At 38.3% G+C, this 24960-nt stretch overlaps 1 pseudogene across 1 annotated transcript; it reads left to right on the forward strand.

Moving 5' to 3' along the window:
- The first annotated feature begins 707 nt into the window (after nt 1-707).
- On the forward strand, nt 708-2589 carry LOC110287623 (annotated as a pseudogene). Its single transcript, XR_002377235.2, has one exon. The product of XR_002377235.2 is annotated as a 60 kDa heat shock protein, mitochondrial pseudogene (transcript).
- The last annotated feature ends 22371 nt before the right edge of the window (nt 2590-24960 follow it).

A 24960-nucleotide genomic window follows, 5' to 3' on the forward strand; every position in this document is an offset into this window, starting at 1 on the left:
CCACACATTTGTAGCAGATGTCCATCTCTGTCTTCATGTCCAAAATAATTGGAGCAGAGGCTGTCCCAAACCCTGTTGACTGTCTGTGGAATATGTTCTAGTAGGGCTGCCTTGTCTGGCCTTCGTGGGAAAGGAAGTGCCAGGGTGAAGGATATCCAGGGGCGTTCTTGCTCACAGGAGAAGGGGAGGAGGATGGAGGAAAGATTGTGGGAGTTAGTGACCTAGAGCAGGGGCACTGAGGAGGATGTAAACTAAATCAGTTTTTTTAAAGGTACCTTTGGGAATGAGACTGAGTTACTAAAAAGTAACTACTATGAGGCTAATGAGCTTGTCTTCCAGAAAGTGAGTTGAATTTTTTCAACATTCAATGCAATCAAAATTCACATCAGTTTCAACAGTCTCTGAAGGTAGAGCCAATGCTATTAGTGAAATCATGCTATTGAGGAGTCAAGGTTATTGACACAGTTATGTGGCTATAGTGTCCAGGCTTGTGTTTTTTATCTTGAATCACATCAGAGAAGATACTATTACTTATTCCTATCATTTAAAAGCCTGATAGACCAAGAGTATAAATTAATTTTCTATAATATAATATGCAATCCTGGAGGTCTCCAGTATGTTGTTGGAGTATGAAACATGTGAATGGCCCTGCCACTGCTTATGCATGGCACTATGAGTTTTTCTCCTTCAATAGAAAGAAGCTCTCACTCGCCGCAGACGGCCTGCCTCGCCTCGTGCTCTCCTGCCGCCGCCCCGCAGAAATGCTTCGACTACCCACAGTCCTTCGCCAGATGAGACCAGTGTCCCGGGCACTGGCTCCTCATCTCACTCGGGCCTATGCCAAAGATGTAAAATTTGGTGCGGATGCTCGAGCCTTAATGCTTCAAGGTGTAGACCTTTTAGCCGATGCTGTAGCTGTTACAATGGGGCCAAAGGGAAGAACTGTGATTATTGAACAGAGTTGGGGAAGTCCCAAAGTNACAAAAGATGGGGTCACTGTTGCAAAGTCAATTGATTTAAAGGATAAATACAAAAATATTGGAGCTAAACTTGTTCAGGATGTTGCCAATAACACAAACGAAGAGGCTGGAGATGGCACCACCACTGCCACTGTTCTGGCACGATCTATTGCCAAGGAGGGCTTTGAGAAGATCAGCAAAGGGGCTAATCCAGTGGAAATCCGGAGAGGTGTGATGTTGGCTGTTGATGCTGTAATTGCTGAACTTAAGAAACAGTCTAAACCTGTGACAACCCCTGAAGAAATTGCTCAGGTTGCTACAATTTCTGCAAATGGAGACAAAGACATTGGGAACATCATTTCTGATGCAATGAAAAAGGTTGGAAGAAAGGGTGTCATCACAGTGAAGGATGGAAAAACCCTGAATGATGAGCTAGAAATTATTGAAGGCAAGAAGTTTGATAGAGGATATATTTCCCCATATTTTATAACACATCAAAAGGTCAAAAGTGTGAATTCCAAGATGCCTATGTCTTGTCAAGAGTGAAAAGAAAATTTCCAGTGTTCAGTCCATTGTCCCTGCTCTTGAAATTGCTAATGCTCATCGGAAGCCATTGGTCATAATCGCCGAAGACGTTGATGGAGAAGCTCTAAGCACGCTGGTTTTGAACAGGCTAAAAGTTGGTCTTCAGGTTGTAGCAGTCAAAGCTCCAGGATTTGGGGACAATAGGAAGAACCAGCTTAAAGATATGGCTATTGCTACTGGTGGTGCGGTGTTTGGAGAAGAGGGGTTGAATCTAAATCTTGAAGATGTTCAAGCTCATGACTTAGGAAAAGTTGGAAGAGGTCATTGTCACCAAAGATGATGCCATGCTTTTGAAAGGAAAAGGTGACAAAGCTCACATTGAAAAACGTATTCAAGAAATCACTGAGCAGCTAGACATCACAACTAGTAAATATGAAAAGGAAAAGCTGAACGAGCGACTTGCTAAGCTTTCAGATGGAGTAGCTGTGTTGAAGGTTGGAGGAACAAGTGATGTTGAAGTGAATGAGAAAAAAGACAGAGTTACTGACGCCCTCAATGCTACAAGAGCAGCTGTTGAAGAAGGCATTGTTCTAGGAGGGGGCTGTGCTCTGCTTCGGTGCATCCCAGCCTTGGATTCATTAAAGCCTGCTAATGAAGACCAGAAAATAGGTATAGAAATTATTAAAAGAGCACTTAAAATTCCTGCAATGACGATTGCTAAGAATGCAGGTGTTGAAGGATCTTTGATAGTTGAGAATTCTGCAGAGTTCCTCAGAAGTTGGTTATGACGCCATGCTTGGAGATTTTGTGAACATGGTGGAAAAAGGGATCATTGATCCAACAAAGGTTGTAAGAACTGCCTTACTGGATGCTGCTGGAGTGGCCTCCTTGCTAACTACAGCCGAAGCTGTAGTGACAGAAATTCCTAAAGAAGAGAACGACCCTGGAATGGGAGCAATGGGTGGAATGGGAGGGGGTATGGGAGGTGGCATGTTCTAACTCCTAGAGTAGTGTTTTGCCCTTATCAATGAACTGTGACAGGAAGCTCAAGGCAGGTTCCTCACCAATAACTTCAGAGAAGTAAGTCACCTGGAGAAAATGACTGGAGAAGGCTGGCTGATCACTGTAACCATCAGTTACTGGTTTCCTTTGACAATATATAATGGTTTACTGCTGTCATTGTCCATGCCTACAGATAATTTATTTTGTATTTTTGAATAAAGACATTTGTACATTCCTGAAAAAAAAATAGAAAGAAGCTGATTGTGAAAGTCATCATATGAGCACTATCTTAATATTCTTCCTGGAAAACCTGTATAAGATCTTCATTTTTTCCTTTCCTCCTTCATCTTTTCTTCATCAAGTCTATAAGTCAAGCTGAACCCTCAAGATTCTCCAAATTACTTTAAAGATATTCTATCTCCTATAGGATACCCAGTTAGTGTTGATATTTCATATTGGATGAAATATCATTGGGAAAATGTAGATGAATTTAAATATTAACCTTGTGGGGGAACTGTTGAATGCAAACATTCCTGGAATGAGAAGATGAATGAGAGATGAATTTTCAAAATAATTTTACTTTCCTTGTCTTGAAAATAGTCGCATCAAAGCACTAGTCTCTAGGCTCTAGCAGGCAACTGAAGGTTAGCCTTGCAAAGAGATTAGTTAGACTTGAGTGCCTATAAAAACAAAGCAAAACAGACAAACAAAATTGAAAAGGAAGAAAGAGGTTCAGCCTCTTTGCAGTTTGATTATAAAATGAATGATTTTTAAAATTTTTATTCCTGAAACTGGTAAAAAGTGCTGATATTAAATTATTTCAAGCATTTAATAAATTTATATAGCAGTTTCAATTTAACTTGGATGTTTAAAATAATCAAAATAAACTTATTTACAAATCAGAAGATACCTAACATATACAAAATAATGGAAATGCAAAACACACTGTGGAATGAGGAATGGGTCATTGCAATTGGATGTCAATGAAAATACAGAAAATCCCATGTAGTACAATAAAATAAAACAGAATTAAGGATGAAGTCTATGAGTATAAAAATGAACATCTAAAAATTTACAGAAATCTAAAATAAGCAAACAATAACAATAGGGCTTTGAAATAAAACAAGAAGAAACTAATCTCTAAGTTAGTAATTAGAAAATATAATCAAGATTGAGGCAGAAATGGATACATACACATAAAAACCCTTACCAAAATAAATTAATGAAACAAAGATTTATTTCTTTAAAAAAAAAAAAAAAAAGCAAGGCCAACAACGCCTATCAAACATCAAAAGAAAGAGAGCAAACACCCAAGTTTTAAAAGTTAAAGATGTAAAATAAAAGACATTGTAACACACAACAGTGAAATTAAGAACAGTATTAAACATATGTTAAAAAACTTATAGTCTATGAAATTGATATTTTAAAGGATAGATTATTTTTATATACATATGATCTACCAAGTCAAGACAAATAGTCTAAATATGTCTATAGCAAACAAAAATATTGATGTCGTAACTATAAAACATACAAGAATCCCCAAATAAAAATGATTTTGTGACAACATTGACTTCACTGATCAGTTCTACTAGGATTTCAGAAAAGAAAAGAAAAGAAAAGAAAAGAAAAGAAAAGAAAAGAAAAGAAAAGAAAAGAAAAGGAAAAAGAAAGAAGGAAAGAATTAGCACCAATGCTTTTCAAACTCTTCTGTAAGATAGGAAGTGAAGGAATGGCACTAAATTCTGATATCAAAGCCATTATTATCTCATACTAAAACCAAATAAAATTAAATCCTCAAAGAAAATTATGAGTGAGTAAAGAGTAGTCCCCACAATGAACATAGATAAAAATACTGATAACAAAATACTTAGAAATCAGATTTAAGAGCACACTGTAAAGATCATTCGCTTTGGTTGTATTGACTTTATTCTTGAGATGCATAGATGGTTAAATATATACAACTTAATAAAATATAATATGTAACATACCTTTTAAAATTAAATGATTTCTAAAATAGATATAGAAAATGCCAACTAGTCAAACCAAAATTCCACAAAGGCAAGTGAGTAAAGTCCACATGCTATAATCTCATTCTTCATCATCTTCATTCTGTCATTCTAGAACATTCTAACAAGTCATGATTAATGGATTTATGTATCAACTCTGCCTCTTCCTATACTTTGATCTCAGGCAAACCTCTTGATCCATCTTTGGAATTTAAACACTTGGAATGTAGACACTAATCACATTTATATTACGAAGATATTGAGGGAAATAATTATCCAATTTGTAAGAAATGTAATTATAACTTCTTGGACATTATAATGCAGAATAGCTTTTTATAAGATGGTCAATGTCACATTTTGCCAGATCTCAGCTTCTGTCCCAATAATATTTCTAGGCTAACTTTCAGATCACTCTTTGCAGTTTCGACCCACAAGACAATTCTAAAAACATTGTCTCCAGATAGTTGATGCTAGAAATTTGCTCCAAAATTTCATGGGTCTTCTCTTGTGATTTACCTCTAAGAGGTTGCCCAAGGTTCCAGGCAACAGCCCTACCTGATAACTAATACCTGAAGTAAAATCAGGTCTGCTGAATCATTTCCAAATGGCAGAGCAACCTGCACAGAAACCTGAATGCATTCAAGAGCCTTTTCTTCCAGACCCCACTCATAGCTAGCAGCTTTCTGGGTTACTTGGTTTATGTGCTAAAATAAAATACCCAAGTGAGAACTGTGTTTCCCTCCAAAATTCAAATAAGCCCATTAAGTATTGTGCTTCACTTTTGCTGGTGAGGGGAGACAGGTGCAGTAACTTATCCTTAGAAAGAAAAATCACTGTATGCCCCATAAATACCACAGGGCTCTGAAATGTCACCAAGATATGATGTTCTTCAATTTCCTTTGGATTTATTTCCAATTCCTAGATGGAGATCTGTGTTACCAATACATCTAAAGTGATTTCTGCCTCCTGCTCACTTGGTTCTTTCTGCATATCATTAATATAGTAAACCAGTGTGATATTTTTGTGGAAGAGACAGATGGTCAGGATCCCTTTAAACAAAGTTATAACACAAGACTGGAGGGTTAAGATACTCTTATGGTGAAACTGTATACTGATGGCTTTGCCAACTGAAAGCAAATTGCTTCTGGTGGTACTTATTTACAGATATCAAAAAATAAAGCATTTGCTGAATCAATAGCTCTAGACCCTGTATCAGGGGTTGTGTTAATCTTCTCAATTAAGGACGCTACCTCTTATACAGGGACCTCAATCAGAGTTGCAATTTGACTAAGTTTGCAAAAAGTCAACTGTCATTCTCCATGATCCATTTGTCCTCTTTACAGGCCAAAGAGGAGAATTAAAGGGAGATGTTGTAAGATTTACTATTCCTGTGTATTTGAAGTCATTGATAGTGGCTCTGATTTCTGTAATTCCTCTAGGGATGAGATATTGTTTTGTAATCACTATTTTGTTTTGCAGAGGTAACTAATAACTTCTATTTGGCCTTTACTCTTATAATAGCCCTCATACCATAGGTCAGGGAACAAATGTGGGAATCCTGCCAATTTCTAGTTATATCTATTCGAATTATACATTCTGGAACTAAATAAATATCCACAGAATGAGTACAGAAAAAGTCCACTGGACCACTGGACTTCACTGAAAACTCTAATGATCATCTGAACTCCATACGCCCCTCCCCACTTTAATTAGAGAGTCACAATCCTTTTAGGGATCTCCTGAAATCAGCATCAGTTCACAGCCATTATCAAACAGGCTCCACAAAGTCTGATCTTTAAAAATTCTCTTTTCTCCAATATATATTTAGTCTAGTAAAAAGTCCATAGGTTCCCTCTGGGGAAGGGAGAGGAAAAGGATAACAGCAAAACTCTTAAGTATGTTAGCAAAGTATTCTCTCAGGGGAACCCAGCTTTCCTGCTCTTAGAAGATTCTAGGTCTGCAAACTGTCTCAAGTCTGGAAATTGGTGCATGGGCCATGACGTCATATTGCTGTGATCTAAGGTAGTCTTTTTTTATTGTTATAAAAATCTTTCTGTTTGTACAGATCAAACCACAATGTAGTAGGTCGCTCATCTATTTCATTCCTGGAAATGGCATGATTGATTGACCAATACAAAAAAATCCACATGAATCACACCACCATAAAAATCATGTAGCCTGTGCTTCCCATTACAGGTCAGGCCATTATAGAAATCACTTTGCTTGTACTGACCATTATGGTGACTGCTCACTTTGTCTTTAATGATTCAGTGCTGCCACCTGGTCCCTGGCACTCCAGGGCCCAATTAAACCCTTCACATTTAATTAATCCAATTGTGCAGCAGCACTTTCAACCCTAAGGTCTGATGCAAGGAGATTTCAACAGCAAAGTCCTTCAGATGGACTGGTATCCCTCTCACCATTTGGACCATTGAAGGGCCTGTCTTCTGGGCCCTCTCATTGTGAAAAATAGGTTTAAGACAGCTCCAGCTTTGAAATCTCCCTGAGCTTTAAAATCCCTTTATCAACACTAAGCCAAGGGATATCAGGCATCTCCAGCTCCTTTTTAGAAGGCCATCTTTTAACAAATGCTTCAGTCAATCAATCAAACATTGACACCTCTTCTTTTTTCTTTAAACCATGCAAGCTTCCATATTAAACTTAGTCTCAACTCAGAGGGCTTCTATTGATAAACTTAACCTGATAAAGTATTTTTCTTAATTATTTATTTTATTTTTGACAGGATAATATAACTATATCATTCACCCTTCCCTTTTCTCCCCTTAGCCTTCTGTATGCTTTATGTTCCTTCTACCATTATCTCACATCCTTATGATCCATGCTCATACACATTCCTCAGACTTTGGCTTGAATGAATTAGTAATGCTATTAAGCTCCTGTTGAAGTGCAGCTTCTCCTGGTCTCTACTTTCTCTCTGCTTAGCCTTGATTCTGCTTATAGATGTAGAGGGACATCAGCATCTTCTTGACTGACATCTCCCTCAGAGAAGGTCATTGTCTGGTAGCCCGTGCAGTTTTAATTCCCTCAGGCAAGGTTAAAGAGGGCAGTACTGTAGTGGGTGGGTATGTATCTGATAAGGATAGAGACTACTTCCTCAGGTTCCATAAACCCTTCAAGATCTGAGGATTCTAAGTCCACATCCTTATTAAGGGTGTATCATAGATCTCTGTCCCAAGCTGAAGAATTCCACTCCTTACCGATCAGATCAGCACCCTATTTAACCTTGGAAACTCCCAAGGATGGAACTTGAACATTTGCTGTAGGTCAGCTAATTTTATAAGGAGACACTGGGTTTGACTTTTCACATCTTGAGCTCTATGTCTGCTAAAGAGAAGATTCTCTTTCAGGACACACTTAGATACCTACAGACTGTTCATGTGCCTCTGGAGAGAGCCATTTAATTTTTTCATTGATCTCAGACTTTCCCTTTTCAGTTTATTTACAGCAGTGATTCTCAACCGGTGTGTTATCATGACTTTGGGGAGGCAGAACAACTCTTCACTGGGGTCACATACCATATATCCCTTAAATCCGATATTTAAATGATTCATAACTAGGAAAATTACAGTTTTGAAGTGACAACAAAAATAATTTTATGGTTAGAGATAACCACAATATTAGGAACTGTATTCAACAGTTCCAGCACTAATGGTCTAGATTTGTGGTTGAGAACCACTGATCTAGAGCTTCTAGAAGCATCCATAATGGAGGGCTTTCTATTTCTTACATGTTTATCTCTTGATGGCTTTGCTTATTCTTCTTGATGCATGTCTACCATTCCATAACTTTCAACAAAATTCCTTCAATAGTGAAAAAATTATCTGTTTCTCCATCAACAAAAGAGGCTGTGGTTTCATTTTCACAAAGTGTAGGGACATCAGGGTTTCCTTCTCAGAGGTAATGACAACAGTATTGATTCACAGAACAAACCTGCCACTAAGGAAGCTTATTTATACTGGTAGTATACTTTTTTAGGTAAAAAGAGTTGATTGTTATGTGACAGAATGGCAAGACAAAAGAGAAAGACAAGTGAAGTCTGATTCAGAAGTCTTCTAATCATGCTATTCCAGACTGACATCCACATTACCCTGTGTGCATCATGTGATACTCTTTCTCTTACAGGAAAACTGGGCACCACCATTTGTTTTGTTATAAACCAAGATTTCCATGGGCAGTAGATGTTTGAGGCCCACTCTGGGTGTTTTAGAATCAAGGATGGATGGGGACATGTTAAATATATCTATGGTTATTCCTCAGCTTCTGACACTTTCACTACATTTTGACTTTGTTTTTACACACCCATATTGCTGTGGTGACATCAAAGCAAAGAGGATATAGAATATTAAAGAACCCAAAACAATCAAATCAATAAGTAGGCTCCAGTGAAATAAATAGATGGCTCTCAAAGATGAAGTTTAGATTGCTAATAATCATAAAAATATATTCAATACCTTTAGGCACCATAGAAATAGAAAATGAAACTCCCAATTTCCATCTCACCTAATCAGAATGGTTTTTATTAAGCAAAGTAATAATAAAAAATGTTGAGGAAGATGCCAGAAAAAGAAAAAAAAGCCTTAAACAATGCTCATTGATATGTAAATTATTCTGGATATTATAGAAATTAGTGTTGTAGTTCCTCAAAAACCTGAAACTAGGACCATATGAGCCAGCTTCTGGGTATATACTTCTGGGTATATATCTACACATACTACATAGATATTTGCATGCCAATGTTTATTACATTATTCATAATAGCTAAGGTATGCAATCATTATTTATCTCCATCAACAGATGAAAGGATAATGGAAATGTAGCATATACACATCATGGGATTTTATTTAGCTCTAAACAAATTATATTATCTGAAGAAAACAATGCATCTGAAGATCACCACATCATAATAAATGAAATAAACCAGATAATAAAAGACATATTTTCTCATTTGTTGATCATTTATGCAGATGCATAAATTCGTGTGTGTGTGTGTGTGTGTGTGTGTGACATGAAAGCAAGATGATTAACTGGCATAAGGAAGTAAACAAATAATGGAAGAGGAAGGAGAGGTTGGGTGGGTGAGTGTGTGTGTGTGTGTGTGTGTGTGTGTGTGTGTGTGTGTGTGTGTNGTGTGTGTGTGTGTGTGTGTGTGTGTGTGTGTGTGTGTGTGTGTGTGCATTTTGCCTTGCCACTGGGATGTCAGAACACTGCTCTGGGAGGCAAACACAGGAGTACTAGTCTTCAATTCTTCTTCATTGCTGGGCTGCTGGGCTCTTGGGATGTTGACAAATGCTCAGGTTAAGCAAAAAGCAGTCTAAGACAGGGGCCCCAGCCCATGTTTCTCTGTGTGAGAAACACCAGAGCCTGGGATGTAGGCTGTGGTTCTCAAACTCAAACTCATGGGCACTCAGACACCACTGGGAACTATGAAGAGTTGAGAACAGGGGCTTCCATCCTCCTGGGAACCTGCTGGGAACCACAAAGAGTTGGGAAAGAGGTAGAGGCCTGAGATGAGCCTGGGGCATAGGGGAATCTTCCTAAATCAGGTTAGGGTGAGTGCCAGGAGTGCAGAAAGGCCTTCTGCAGGAGACTTAGGTGCAGCTCTGTATGGCAAAGAATGAAGGCTTCCCCCTGTGGTTGTCTTTGATGAAGGACACAGTCATTGCTTGTCCAAACTGTTTATCATGGCAGATGGGGATGTATTCAACTTACTCAGGGAGAATCAGAGAGTAGATACCTTTTGCAGGAAGGGATGCCTAGGAAGGGATGTTCATTGGCTATACTCCAAGTCCCTAGATAACCCATTAGCATTTAGAATCAAGGCTCTATGCTATGTGACCCATGGTCATATCCTCCTAGTGGGGTGTTGTGGTCACATGCTCCAGGACAGGAATTTGGTCAGGAGCTAGTTCAGACTCCTGCTGTTCTCAGCTGTGAGTTTTATCAGGGTTCTGAACTTTGCTACTATCTTAGCAGTTCTTCTGTTTGATGGCACAGTCTACTCTCCCACGAGCGTGCTCAAAGAATAGAAGTCCTTGGATGGACAATGTCATTATGAAATTCAGTAGTGTGTAAAATAAATATTCATCAGTAACAATAAAAAAAAACAATGTTTAGAAAGAAATATTTCCTTTTTAGAAAAAGCTTCACATCAATGTCTCAACCACCAATATGCAGGTTAGGAATAACTTGTTTAGTTCACAGCATTGCTTCACCCATGCAAAGGACTTAAAAATAAAGAATAAGCACCAAGAAAACATAAGCACTAAAACAATACCAACCAACCAGATTCCCCAGAACTCCCAGGGACTAAACCACTAACCAAAGAGTACCCATGGAGGGACCCATGGCTCCAGCAGCATATGTAGCAGAGGATAGCCTTGTCGGGCATCAGTGGGAGGAGAGACCCTTGGTCCTGTTAAGGCTTAAAGCCTCAGTGGAGGGGAATGCCAGGGTGGGGAGGAGGGAGTGGGTGTGTCATCGGGGAGCACCCTCATAGAAGCTGGGGGAAAAGGGATGTGATGGGGGTTTCCAGAGGGGAAACCGGGAAAGGGAATAACATTTGAAATGTAAATTAAGAAAATATCCAAGAAAAGAAAAAAAAAGAACCTAAAGAAATTAAAGTTCTCATCTTTCATCTTCATCTTTGCTTTCATCCTCTCTTGCCAATCCACTTTGATAGTTTCTGGGAACACACTTTCTCCTCTAATTGTAGTTGTGTAAACTTGCATCTTAGTAACATCAGCTTCCTTAATTCATATTATGACACTTTTGGCCCCATTGTTTTATATATAACTCCTGAAAAAGATTAAGTTTCCTCAATTCTCACCTCCATTAAAGTTCTTTAAGTAGTTGTATTTAGTCGTGATTTGAATATCAGGTTGTTCAATTCAAAATACCACAAGTTCTCTGTCTGCCTAAACATTGGTTCTTAATTTTGAAACTGAAGATATTTATATTATCTTATTTTCTTCACTGTATAGTACAGTGGTCCCACTATACTAATCAAAATAAAAATTATATATGGTTAAATAGAAAATTATTAATATGTATAGCTTTTTACTTTTTAGGATTCATTTTAATATCTGACAATTCAAATAGTCCTCTAATTTTGTAATATTTTGAAATGAAAATAAATATTTCTAGTGGTATCCAAAATGTAGAACAAATTCTTACAACTCACTAATAAAAAATGACCTGATATTTTAAAATAGTAAATACATGTTTCAGAAAGGAATAGTCAACTGTTATCTAAAAACTATATCTCACAGCCAAAGCGGGTCTGGAGAGATAACTCAGACAGATGAGCTGAGTCTGACTTCAAAGCCTACATGAAGGTGGAAGGAGACAAACTATTTCACAAAGCTGCTCTCTATCATCCACATTTGTGGTGTTACACATGTCCCATCCCCAACACACAAAATAAATAAAATTTTAAAACAACAGCCAGATAAATGTGAATTTGAATGTCAATAAGACATTTCCTATCCACTATCACAAACGAAATCATAGACAATTGTTAGAAATACAAATAATAGGTCGACTTACAAAAATGTAATAATTGTATAAAAAGCATATACTTTCCAGCTCTGAAATCCTACTGGTTTTTCTAGGAGAAATAAAACACACATCAAAAAACATATTTTAGTATTTATAAAATCTTTATTTCCATTAGCTGAATATTGGCAAAATCTCAAATGTACATAAAACAAATAGAAAGTCGACGTGCCTACAGTGGACATTTTCATTTGAACCACCATAGGGAACACAATAGTATAATATGTTCTTGATGTTCTTGACATGGTTCTGTTCTTTGCTGTTCTCTGTAACTAAGTTACTGACTAGTAAAACCTATAAACAAAATAAAAATCACTGGATATTGGTTCATTGAGTAAATTAGGTAAGTGGACTAATGTCCTAGAGCGAAGAATAACCAGTAAGGCTGGTGACAATTAATAGCACCTAATGAGAACAGCATGTGAGCATTCTTTTCTAACGCCACATATCATACACAGCAAGTGATGTCCTTAGTAGACTGAAGTCAGAAACTTGCCACCAGCCTTACTGATTATACTGTGCTGGTTGGTTTTTTTTTTGTTTGTTTTTTTGTTTGTTTGTTTTGTTTTCTTTTGTTTTCTTTTGTTTTTGTTTTGTTTTGTTTGTCTGGACAGCTTGATTAAAGCCAGGGTTATTTGGAAAGAGGGAATTTCAAATGTGAAAATCTCTCCTCCATCGGATTAACTTGCAGGGAAATCTATAAAGGAATTTTCTTAATTAATGATTGGTATGGGAGAGTGAAGCCCATTGTGGGTGGTACCACTACTGGGCAGGTAGCCTAGGTTGTATAAGAAAGCAAGCTTAATAAGCCATTTATAACATACCAGTAAGCAGTCTTTTTCCATGATCTTTGCTTCACTTTCTTCTACCACATTCTTTACATGACATCCATCAGTGATGGATTGTAATCTAGTCATATAAGCTAAATCTACCCTTTGCTTCATGTTACCTTCTCAACTATGACACTTTCCAAGTTTGAAATAGAGACATAGACCAAAGAGTAACATAATTGTTGAAACTATGTAAATTAGAAAAATTGAGGACAGTGTACTCAAAAGGAAGCCTCCTTTGTTTTCAGTCAATGGCAGACTCTGTTATGAATGATATTCTATAACAAAACTCAGGTGTTGGTGGTGTAATGGTATGTGGGCAAGCCCTGTATGTGATCAAACTTTGTCTGTATGCCTATATTCATCTTAGCATAACAATGCTCAGGCAGACTAAGAAGCTATGAAGATTGAAGAATTAGAGACTTTTGCATGTAGCATAAAGGATAAAGTTGACATGTCTGCACAGAATTGAGACTTAGACAATCTCCCTTTTTTTCTTTTGAAGATTAAATGAAAGATAGAAATCATGCAGAAGCTGTCTTATAACTCAATTTTATGTAAGTAAATAGGGGACTAGGAAACATCTAATAAAAGATAAAACCAGTCCAGTCTTAGAGTATTCAAATTCAAGATGCAGAATCCAAGCTGATGGCATTAACATGGGATATCCTGTTTGTGCTTTATAAGACGATCGTGTTGACTTGAATCTTTGTTAAGAATTATATTTGTACTGACAGACTCCTCAGTCATTTCTTCTCTTGGCAAGTGCATAGAGCTTTTCTTGACTAATTTAGTTTTGTTTATGTGTGGTGCTGGTGATCCAACACAGAGCCTCCTGAGTCATGGATACACAGTACCAGTCAGCCACATCCCCATCCCCCTCCAGCACTCTTAGAAGAAAACAGAGTCTATGAACCTCACAAAGGACTCAAAGCTCTGAGGCTCCATTAACATTGACAAAAGGGAATTTCAATGCACTCACTTATGTTACGAGGATTACAGCATGATGTGTTTACCTGAGGAGCTGACTTTGTTATAGTGGAAGGACAATTGTGCCATTATTAAAATCACCTTCTTAGAATATAAATATCGAACTATACTTTGCTTATCAATGGCTAAATTAAAGCAATTCTCATTATGGATTGACACATTATCGCAGCCTCAGAATTATTGGCTCATAGATTTAATGTACTATGTTAAAGGGTGGTTTTCAAAGAATGATAAACTTGCTTACCTATTGAGCTCAAGCTGCGATATTATTAACAATATCATTAAAAGTAGAAGCAATATTTCATTAGTATTAAGGATAGATGACAGTATTATAACTAGATAGCAAAACTTCCAATGTTCTCCTTCTATTTGGTAAAATATAAGCATTTTCAGATTTTTTTCTATTGCAGTCACAGATAATTGGATTTTATACTTGTGAAAGTCAATCAGATTTTTCAGTCATTTAAAAAAAATGACAGACCTAATTACATTGGTCATTGATTAATGTGAATATGGTCCTTACAGGGTCCCTGCATTCATTGCCTCACCCTGTTTTCCTTCCAGGTATGTGGAAATAATACAAAAAGTAAGACTCTACACTGCACCCTATGTAGCAGATTTTCTTGAATCTACAGCTGGGGAAAAAATCAAGCTAGTCTCAGAACTGCAAGAAGCCTTTTAAATTATCAGTGTCTCAAAAAAATAAATCAAACCTGACACACCCTGTCAGAGAAACTGCTAGAGTATGTACACCACCAAAATAAGAGAGTTTAGGAGGAAGGCAGGAGCTAGACTACATTTCTCAACCAGTGCCAAAGGTGCCCTGGAAAACCACCACAAAATCATAAAGCACTATGGAGTATCTTAATTATTAAGACATACAGTGATATTGACCACATGAGTTGCTACCGCTGTTATTGTGTAAAGACTTATGGAATTAAAGTGCCCAACTGTTAGGATATTTTGCATTAGAACACTACAAGAAAAAGGCAGAGGGCCCCACAAAAGGAGAATATTGGAAATACTTAATTTATATGGTGGGTGTAACTGGAGACAGAGGTGAGTGAAATCTTTCAGATAAGAGTATATAAAGGCATTCATAATGTCTCTAATGACTCTACAGGCCTAGAAATCTACAAGGTAAAACAGAGCAGATTTGAAGATTTGGGGAGTAACTTCATCAAAAGAGAAAGAGAAAGTGACCAAAAGGCTAAGGCTAGCTAAACGTGGTGACATAAATCCTTAATCTTAGTACTGTAGCAGCACAGATCTCTGTGACTTAGAGGCCAGCCTGCTTTACATAGCAAGTTCCAGGCTAGCCATGGCTACACAGTGAGACTCCAAAATCACCAGCACCATCACCACCACCACCATGAAGCTGATGGCTGAGGTGGAAATGAGACTTAGAAAGAAATCTCCTCCCTCTTTGTTTTATTAAATAGGCATGCCCTTAGACTGACTTCTCAATGTCTATTCTTATACCTATAGGCTAGTGCTGCTCTCAGCCTTGGTCAGAGAAGCCTCTTGTTGTAGAGAGTAATGGTTAAAGTAAGACTCATGAAAGGCCAAAGTGCTGAGAATGTATGACCTTGAATGCCCATTCCTACTTGGGATCTCCATATTAACAACTTGAAGACCTAGGCAACATTCTAGAAGAAAGGCCTTTTGTAAGAGCCAGAGGATGGGGAAGGGAGTTAAAAATACTACGTTCTGAACGTGATACAGCCTTCCAAACATGAACACACACAAGCTTATACCATCTATTCAGCATACACACACACTCACACACACACACTTGTGTGTGAGAGAGAGAGAGAGAGAGAGAAATAGAGAGACAGAGACAGAATAGAGAGAGAAAGACACACATACATGCACACACACACACACACACACACACACACACACACACACACTGAAAGAAGGAGAGGCCTAGATAGATATTCGGCTAAAATAAATGAGTCATTGGGGTGTGTAAGAGATAACAATGGAAACAATGGAGTACATATGGCCACAGTCAACTGAACATACATGTGGAATTGTGAAAATTAAAAAAAAAATCAACAAAAATTTGAAACAGGAGGAAATGTTGTAAAGAGAAGCAATTTACACCATGAGAAATTCATGATATAACTTATATGACATACATAGAAACAGATAAAATAGTTTAGACAGTTTCCAATATAGTAATGTTTTTTTAAAAAATGGAAATGAAAAATCACCATAGCAATATATACAAGTCTCTTTTGATAATCCTTAAAATATTGTAAACTAAGGCAAACACTAAATATCTTCTAAGACTTAGTCTATCTTGAGAGAATGTGGGAGAAGGCATTTCTGTAAAATGTTCTCTGTGTGTGTGTGTGTGTGTAGAAAGAAACTAATAATTATATTATGTGTGGAAAATCAAAAAGATATTATAACTAAAGAGACTAATCAGAAAATAATATATCAAATATGAAAAAATCAATATGGAATGTACTTTTGAGAAACTAATAATTGAAAATAAACATTATATTTCTACCCATTTACTAACCATGACTTTAATGAAAACATACTTTGATTAAGTCACTCTAAAATTCAGTACAGACACTTGGATCTTATATATTTACTCGTGTTTTAGACACAGTGTCTGTCTCTTCTGTAATTACTCATGTGGTCTCACCAAAGTGCAATCAGAAGTTAGGACCTTGGGCTTTCTTTCAGAGTATTTTGAAGTAAAAAGAAATGAACTTGTAAGTGCTTTTGAAGAAGAAAGAAAAGTCAAACTATTTAACCCTGATCAGTTCGTTGTCTTCTCTCATGTGGTTATTTTCTTTTGCAAGTGATGTGCAGTTAAATTATCCTCTATAGTAATGGTTCTGGGTCTCAGAACGTGTATAGATTCAAGTTCTACGTCTCAGCAGCAGAAAGACGCTTGCATGATTTCAGATTTGAAATCAACAGCCATAGTACATCTTTCAAGGGGTTTATGTGCTCTCTCAACGGACTCTCAATCTAAATCTCATGCAGATTGAGCACAGTGTGGTGGACATGGGTATTCTTGGGCTTCAGTTGTAAAGATTTAGTCAGCTCTTGATGTTTTACAAAGTTGGAAGAATTCTCAGTCAAACACTTATTACATTGTGATAATGAAAATGGCCTCCAAAGGCACACAGGGAGTGTCACTATTAGGAGGTGTGACGTTGTTAGCAGAAGCATGTCACTAGGAGTGGGTCTTGAGGTTTCAGATGCTCAAGCCAAGCCCAGTGTCTTTCTCTTCCTGCTGCCTGCCGATATGGATGCAAAATTCTCAGCTACCTCTCTAGTGTCATGACTGCCTGTGTACCTTACTCTGTTCCCTGCTGATGACAATAATGGATAATCCTCTGACCTGTAAACAAGCCCCCATGAAATGCTTTCCTTTATAACAGTTGCCATGGTCATGGTATCTTTTCTCAGCAATAAAATACTAAGACAAATATGGTGTTATGAGACTTAGAACCTTATTTAAATTCTGAGAGGAACACTTAACATTTTTCTCTACAACATGTCTACTATGGTTCAGGTCATGAGCTCTGAGTAGACAGGTGCCTTCTGTGGGCTATAGTTTCAGTGTCTTTTCCATTTGGCCCAGCAGTCAGTGTGCAGATCTATCATTTGATTCACTTTCACAGTTTTTGAGTTGTGCAGGTACACAGACAGTTTTCCTTTCTAGGTATGAAGGCAAACCTAGAAGTTCATGTATGAAGACATTCTCTACCACATTTTGGTTACTCTGGAGCTTTCTTTTGGTTCCATGTTCAGACGGTTATGGCATTGCTTATTTAAAAAAATATGTCTAAGTCTATCTGTGCTGACTTTCCTACTATGTGGAGACCATGGAGGTCCTTGTGCTTACAGATAGGCACTAAGGAAATAATGTTAAATACACAGAGTTGTCCCTTCAAAGGAAGGGATGTATAAAGTGTTTTCCACTCATAAGACTGGGAATGGAGGTGGTTAATAGCCTTGGTGAGCTCTATAGCACCTGTAGGGACAGGTCAGACCTAACTCCCCAAAATTTCCCCAGGCACGACCAAGGTAGTTAATAGCCCAGGCAACCTCTGTGCAATCTATGGCCAGAGACTTCCCCTGCCTCCCACAGACAGGAATAGAGGTGACTAAATAGCCAAGGTCACCTCTGGACTATCTGTATTACCAAGACCACACTAGATCTCTGCTAGGCCCATAAGATAACACATGTAGCCTATCTATAGAAGTTATCTCTGAGAAAAAAGTGACATGTACTTCAAGGACAGTTTTGATGTAATTATGCTCATTTTGTTCATGGGATTGTGGTATATTTGGAAATTGTTTGTTTTCCCCCAAATTGTGCTATATTTAAATATGCCTAAAATAAGCAGTCTGGTGTTAGATTCACAAAGTTTGAACTGACTCTGACTATTGAGTCTTGTTGAACTGGACTTCCACCTTGTCTCACACAGTGTTACTCCACCAGCCATAAAGAAAACCTGAGTTGTAATGCACATAAACAAGCTTAGGGCAAGGTGCTGAAGTTTGCGGGCCTTAGGTGTACATTGAATAGTAGAGAGCCTTGCCTCTAGATTTGAGCCTGAGAGGAATTAATTGGAAAGGCTTGATGCATTAAAATGCTTCTTTGGTTTATGCTTTGTCACTCAATGTCTTTTAGATTTTTTAGATTAAGTATCAAATATCCTGTAGTACTTCCTAATGTGTATGCTATATATTTCTCCCTGTTCCAAGGAAAAATACATAACAAAGACAGCAAAAAACAGCTAACAGCCTTTTGATAAACTCAGTGTACAGTGAAGTCTACACTATGGGGAAAGTTTGGTCACAAATTAATACCTCCTGCTTTTTATTTTCTCTTCTTAATGTTTAAAGTCAACGGAAAGACTATTCACAACACTAACTTTCTCCAGAGCTTTATTTTGACATCACAGGGAGCCAACCCATTGTGCCACTGCAATCTTTCAAGGGATCCTGTGATCCTGGATCCTTATGCCACAAGACAGCTGGCATAAGCTTTACCATCTCCATTCGCATGAGAAGAAACTAGCCCATAGGGAATGGTTCAAGGTATGTAACAGCAGTGTGGGAGAAACAAGAATCAGACAAGTGAAGGACAATTCCTTTTCTTCATGTGTGCCTTTCTGCTCATCCTGCCATCATCTTTCCACTACTCCAACCTGAGAGTGAGTCTACACCTGTGGAAGTCACTTGCCCATTTCCAGGCTTTGCAGTGTATATCATAAGCACTGTCAGGGCTGCCTCCCTGGCTGGCTCACTCTGTTTCAGTAGTTTCTGCTGCTCTTCCTTGTTAGAGAACATTTTCCCTCTGAAGTTTTCTGCAATGTTTCTTGTGGACTGATCCTAAGACCTCTTTTTGACTCACACATGCTAATTCTGAGTTATTCTTATCCTTTATCCTCACCAGAAAGGAAGGCAAATTGACTAAATTATGATGTTAGTTTCCATTCTCCTATACTTTAGAAAATCCGTTTCCCTCTTGTCCACATAGGCTCTTGACAAAGGATTAACTGTTTGTTTGTTTTGTTGAGGAGAGGTGGTGGGATCTAACCTAGAACTTCCTGTATAGAACCTTCTGTGTGCTAAGAATGAATTCCACCACTGAGCTACATTCCCAGCCTGGGTTTATTGTTTTAATCTCTCCAAAAATTATTTATTGAAAGCTTAATACTTGACAGGCACCAGTATGAGTTTTTAGAATGAAATTGGCCAGAGATTAAACTAAAAAAAAATATGCCGTTGTGGAATTTACAGTTGATGGACAGCACCAATATTACATCAATAAGACTTTATATACAATATCACAGCATAGTGTCCTAAGCCCCATAAAGGGAGTTGCTGCATTTGACAGTGGAGATGGTTGTGCTGTATTGGTAGGGGGTGGGTGAGATCACAGAAGAAGGAAAGCAGGAAAGCCCAGGAAAGCCATTATTTACAAAGGGCCCTGAATGGCACTGTGTGAAGAATTGCTCCACCAGAAGGAGAGATAATTAGATAAATAAAACTTGTGTTTTTCTTACCTCTTTCCCCTATGAAATATATATTTGGGGTAAGTCATTTACCTTTTTTTTGCCTAAAACATAAGAGATTTATGAAGAATCTCTCAGATTTATCATTTTATAGATGATCATATAAATGATAGGCAAAGGCAGAGGAATAAATAAAAAATGGAAATATCACAGGTCATATATTATCGTGAGTTGTACTTTTTTTTAACTCCCAGATTCTTTTATCTTCAACCACTTGTCATAAATATTTTAAACTTCCAATTGCCAAGGACTGTGCTGGTTGAGAGGATGCAGAAGTGAGTAATGCCCAGGCCATGTCTCTCTGGGTTCACAGACTGGTGATCTTATTGCCTTTCCAGTTATTTATTCTTCCCACATCCACACATGATGTGTATGTACAAGGACTACCAAATGTTAAGGCTGAGATGGTCTTTCATTGCCATGTTCATCACCCTTGACTATCATGTTTGAAGTGTCACCAAATGTTCCAGCAGGAACATTGCCACCTGTGCCCTGAGAACTTATGAGAGGCTCAAGGGGTCAGAGGAATTGGAGATTATTTATTTAGGTTTGAAAGAAGGAGAGAAGTTAAGGGAGAAATATACTCCGTCTCAACACTCTCTAGTAATTCTGTATGAGTAAGACCCTAATATGTAACCATGACATGTATGAATCCTTCAAGTCACCCCATGATCTGCAACAAGATCCTCTCAAGGCTTTAATCAAGGAGCAAGGTTATATGACAGGCTATCCAATTGCAAGTGAGGAATTTTGGGAGAAATCTCATGGAAATAATTAGTGGTACACAGGTCATGCGTTATGGCACATCTTTAATTTATTACTAGATAATCAAATCTTGTTACATTTACCCAATGAGAGGTTAGAAAGAGTAGATCTGAAGAGCACCTAGCATGAGGAGTGGTTCTCAGAAGTGGCATGCAGAATGAAAGGAAACCAAATCCAAAGACTAAAAAACTCCAACCATGTGGCTGCTGGAATATAAAGCTTTAAGGTCAGAAAAATCACAGTTTATTTCAACATACAGTTTATGGTTTTGTAATCTCAGCAAGACAGAGCAGATACCCCAGGAGAGAGTCCCAGGCTGGAAGTGATGCAAAGGCCATGAAGGATGCTGCTTACCAGCTTGCTCACACAGCTTCTTCAGCCAGCTTTCTTAAAGAACCTTGGGCTCTCATTTCAGAGGAAGCTCCACTCATAGTGAAATGAGTCTTTTTCCATCAATCATTAATCAAGGAAATGTACCATAGACTTGCCCACAGGCCAATCAGGTTCTTTTTGTTTCTTTTTTTTTTTAAAAACTTATCTTTAATTTATTTTTTATACTCCATGTTCCATTATCCACACTCCCATCCACCCTTAGTCTGCTCCACATCCCACACTTCCTCCCCACCCTATTCAGTCCCCACCCCACCTGACCTCCAAACTCCCTGTGGCCTCCAGTCTCTTGAGAGTTAGGTGCATCATCTCTGAATGAACATAGACCTGAAAGTCCTCTACTGTATGTGTGTTGGGGGCTTCATACAGGCTGGTGTATGCTGTTTGTTTGGTGGTCCAGTGTGTACTCACTAATAAGTGGATATTAGCCAAACAAACAAACAAACAAACAAACAAACCAAAAACAAAAACAAAAAACCAAAACCAAAACCAAAACCAAAACCAAAACCAAAACCAAAACCAAAACCAAAACCAAAACCAAAACCTGTACAGAATACCCAAGATACAGTCCACAGAACTCAAAATGCTCACCTAGCTGAAGTGCCCAAGTGAGGATGCCTCAGTCTCACTTGGGAGAGAGAAGAAAGTAATCTCAAGAGGGGAGGAAGGGAGGAATCTGAGAGGGAAAATGGAAAGGGGGGTGGTTAGAAGGAGGGGGAGGGAAACCTGATCTGGTATTGGATGAGGGAAAAGGACTGAAGCCCTGAGGGCCAGCAGAAAGAATGTAAACAGGCAACCTCAGGAAATAGGAAGTTGGGGGGACCCCCCCAGAATACACCAGAGACCTGGGAGGTGAGAAGCTCCCAGGACTCAAAGGGAGGGACCTTAGATGAAATGCCTGAGAGTAGGGAGAGGGAACTTATAGAGCCCATCTCCATCAGGAAGACAGGACATAAATACAGGGATGGGGGTTGCCACACCACAGTCATATCACTGAACCATAATTGTTCCTGTTTGAAAGAATTACAGGGATGGAAATGGAGAGGAGCCTAGGGAAAAGAAGGCTAGTGACAGGCCCAAAGTGTGATTCAGCTCAAGGGGAGGTCTTGAAGCTTGACACTATTATTGTTGTTGTTTTCTTTTAAGTTTATGAGTTTGTGTCTTATCTGAACTCCTTGAAGTTATTGATCAATTTGTGATTGTTATTTTGAGTTTTGTGTCCTAGAGTTTATCTGGATAATTCTCACTGGAGAAATATTTCTCAAACTGCTAGATTCAAGAGGAGGTATCATATTATTGTCTTGGCCTTTCATGTTGTTTGTGGATATGTAGACTTCATTCATTGGTTGTATGTATGATGTGAGTGTAGGCTACTTATGTTGACTGAAAATTTGGATTTCTCCTTGTTGCTGCAGGCTTAGTTAATTGCATATATTAGATATGAAAAGTTGGTAAGTCAGTTTTTCAGATATTCAGTGTGGATTGGTTTGAAGCACTGGTTCTCAACTTTCATAATACTGTGGCTCTTTAATACTGTTCCTCATGCTGTGGTGACCCCCAACAATAAAGTCATTTTGTTAATACTTCATAACTGTAATTTTGCTACTGTTGTGTATTATACACAATGTAAATATTTTAAATACAGGATATCTCACAAAGGCATCTCATATAGTTGAGAACTACTGGATAGTCAGAACAAGGGTGATTTTAAGTTAGTAGTAAGTAAGAAAGCAATGCAAATCTGCCACTTAAGCTATGCTTTGACAATGGTGTAGACAAGCTGCAGTCTTCAGCACTCATCAGACTTAGCCAGCATACAGCCTATGCTACCCTAGTTAGATATGGTGCAGCCAGGTGAGATCTCACAGACTCATAGAGAACCAATGTGTATAGCTGGAGGTTGGATATGGAGTGGATACACTGGGGTTCAGCCAGATGGGGCTGGCTCAAGTAGTGTGGTACCTGAGCTAAGCCTGGAGGTTAAGAATAGTACAGGCAGGATAGGTTGTCAGATTCACTAGACTGAACAGGCACACAGGTTATTACCCAAGCTAGGTCAGAAGGTTAGATATGGCACATATGGGCTTGGATCAGGTGACAGAGACTTGACTGATGCACAGTTATGTACCTTGGGCATCTGGGGAGTATATAAGTCGTCTAGAATCCATGGAAATCACTACATTGGATATGACCCAGGTTGAGTCTGGAGGTCTTATATGGTTCAGGCAGGCTAAAATCAAGCAGCCACCAGTCTGAGTGAGAGCATAAAGTGTGGGATCAAGTAAATACTTAGATGTTGGGAATGACAATAGACTTGACTCTTGCACAAGATGTGCAACCTGTGCTAGATCTGAGAATGGAGAGCAGGCAGGTTCATGGAAGTCACTAAACTAGACTAGTATTTGTGGAAATGATGGAAATCGATCATGGGAAACTTTGTCTCCATCATTTCCACAAATAACTACCAAGAGCTCAAGAGGGGTGTCTTCACTTCTCCTCTGTTGAGTGTTGTGCTTACATTTCCTGACTTAGTATTCTGTCTAGGTGTGCCTTGGGGGATTTCATTGCTGTGAAGGGACACCATGACCATGGCAGTTCTAATAAAGGAAAACATTTAATTGGGGCAGGCTTACAGTTCAGAGGTTCAGTTCATTATCACCAGGGGAGGGGTCATGGCAACATGCAGGCAGAAATGGTGCTGAAGTGGTAGCTGGGAGTTTTACATATGGATCTGCAGGAAGCAGAAAGAGAGAGAAGACAACAAGGCCACACCTTCAGTAGTACACTCTCCATGAGCCTGTGGGGGCTATTTTCATTCAAACCACTAAAGGTAGAATCTGAAGCCTTCAGACTATTGTTTTCTCTCTAGTAGCATGGGAGCCTAACACTTACTTTGCAATGTTTAAATTTCTCACCTTTTGAGGTTTAATCACCAAGTCTTCGACCCTTAGTTCTAGGGAAACTATGGCCCTCCACAGCTGCTTTAGATTTCTTGTCTCACTTGTGTCCTGCCAGTCTCTGAAATATCAATGTCTTATTCTTTGTGCTTCTCCTTTTTTTTTTTTTCATGTGAGCCTCCTAAAGCTTGCCTTTCCAGGCACCTGAGTATGTTCCAGCCTCACATACTGCATTTATAAAACACTTGATTTTAACAGAGCAGTAGAATGCTGTCACTGGTTCCCTTTCACCCTCCTTTCTTATTATACTGGCTCCTCACACTGTGCTAAATTCCTGCCTCAGCTTTTAAAGAACTTGGTTTGTTTGGTTTTTGTTTTTCTATTCTATTGTGATTTAATTTTCTTCCAGTCAGCATCTACCAGAAATAGATCAATATCAAAGTAATCATATTTTCTTGAGATTATTGTTTTATTGTGATGCAACTAGATAAATGCATAACTGTGGAGCTAGTCATCCACATTATGGTCAAGGGACACAAAAGAACAGACTCTTTGTCTTTGGAGATGTGGGTTTATTGAGTTGTTATTTAAATTACAGAATCTTCGTGAGTGTGTTTCTTATATTGTTAGAGCCATCTTAAAAATTCTGGTGGAGTTGATTTTAAGCATTTAATATTCTGAGCACACTGATTGAGGGTTTTACTTTAAATATATTAATGCCACCATAAATGGGAAACTTAGAAAAATAGCTACTATAATTCCCTTGGCTCAGACATCTAATGAACTAACAATTAATGGGGAACAAATTCTTATCACAAATCTTTGTTCATAACTGCAAAGTTAGTTTATGGTCTGTTGATTGGCTGAAGGAAGTTAATTGAAATTAATTATATAGAGACAATTTTCCAACTGCGAAAAGTTAATGTAAAAGAGTAAATGCCTGTGGCTGAAGTCAGTGTGTC

This window comes from Mus caroli, chromosome 2, assembly GCF_900094665.2.
Source record: "Mus caroli chromosome 2, CAROLI_EIJ_v1.1, whole genome shotgun sequence".
Lineage (NCBI taxonomy): Eukaryota > Metazoa > Chordata > Mammalia > Rodentia > Muridae > Mus > Mus caroli.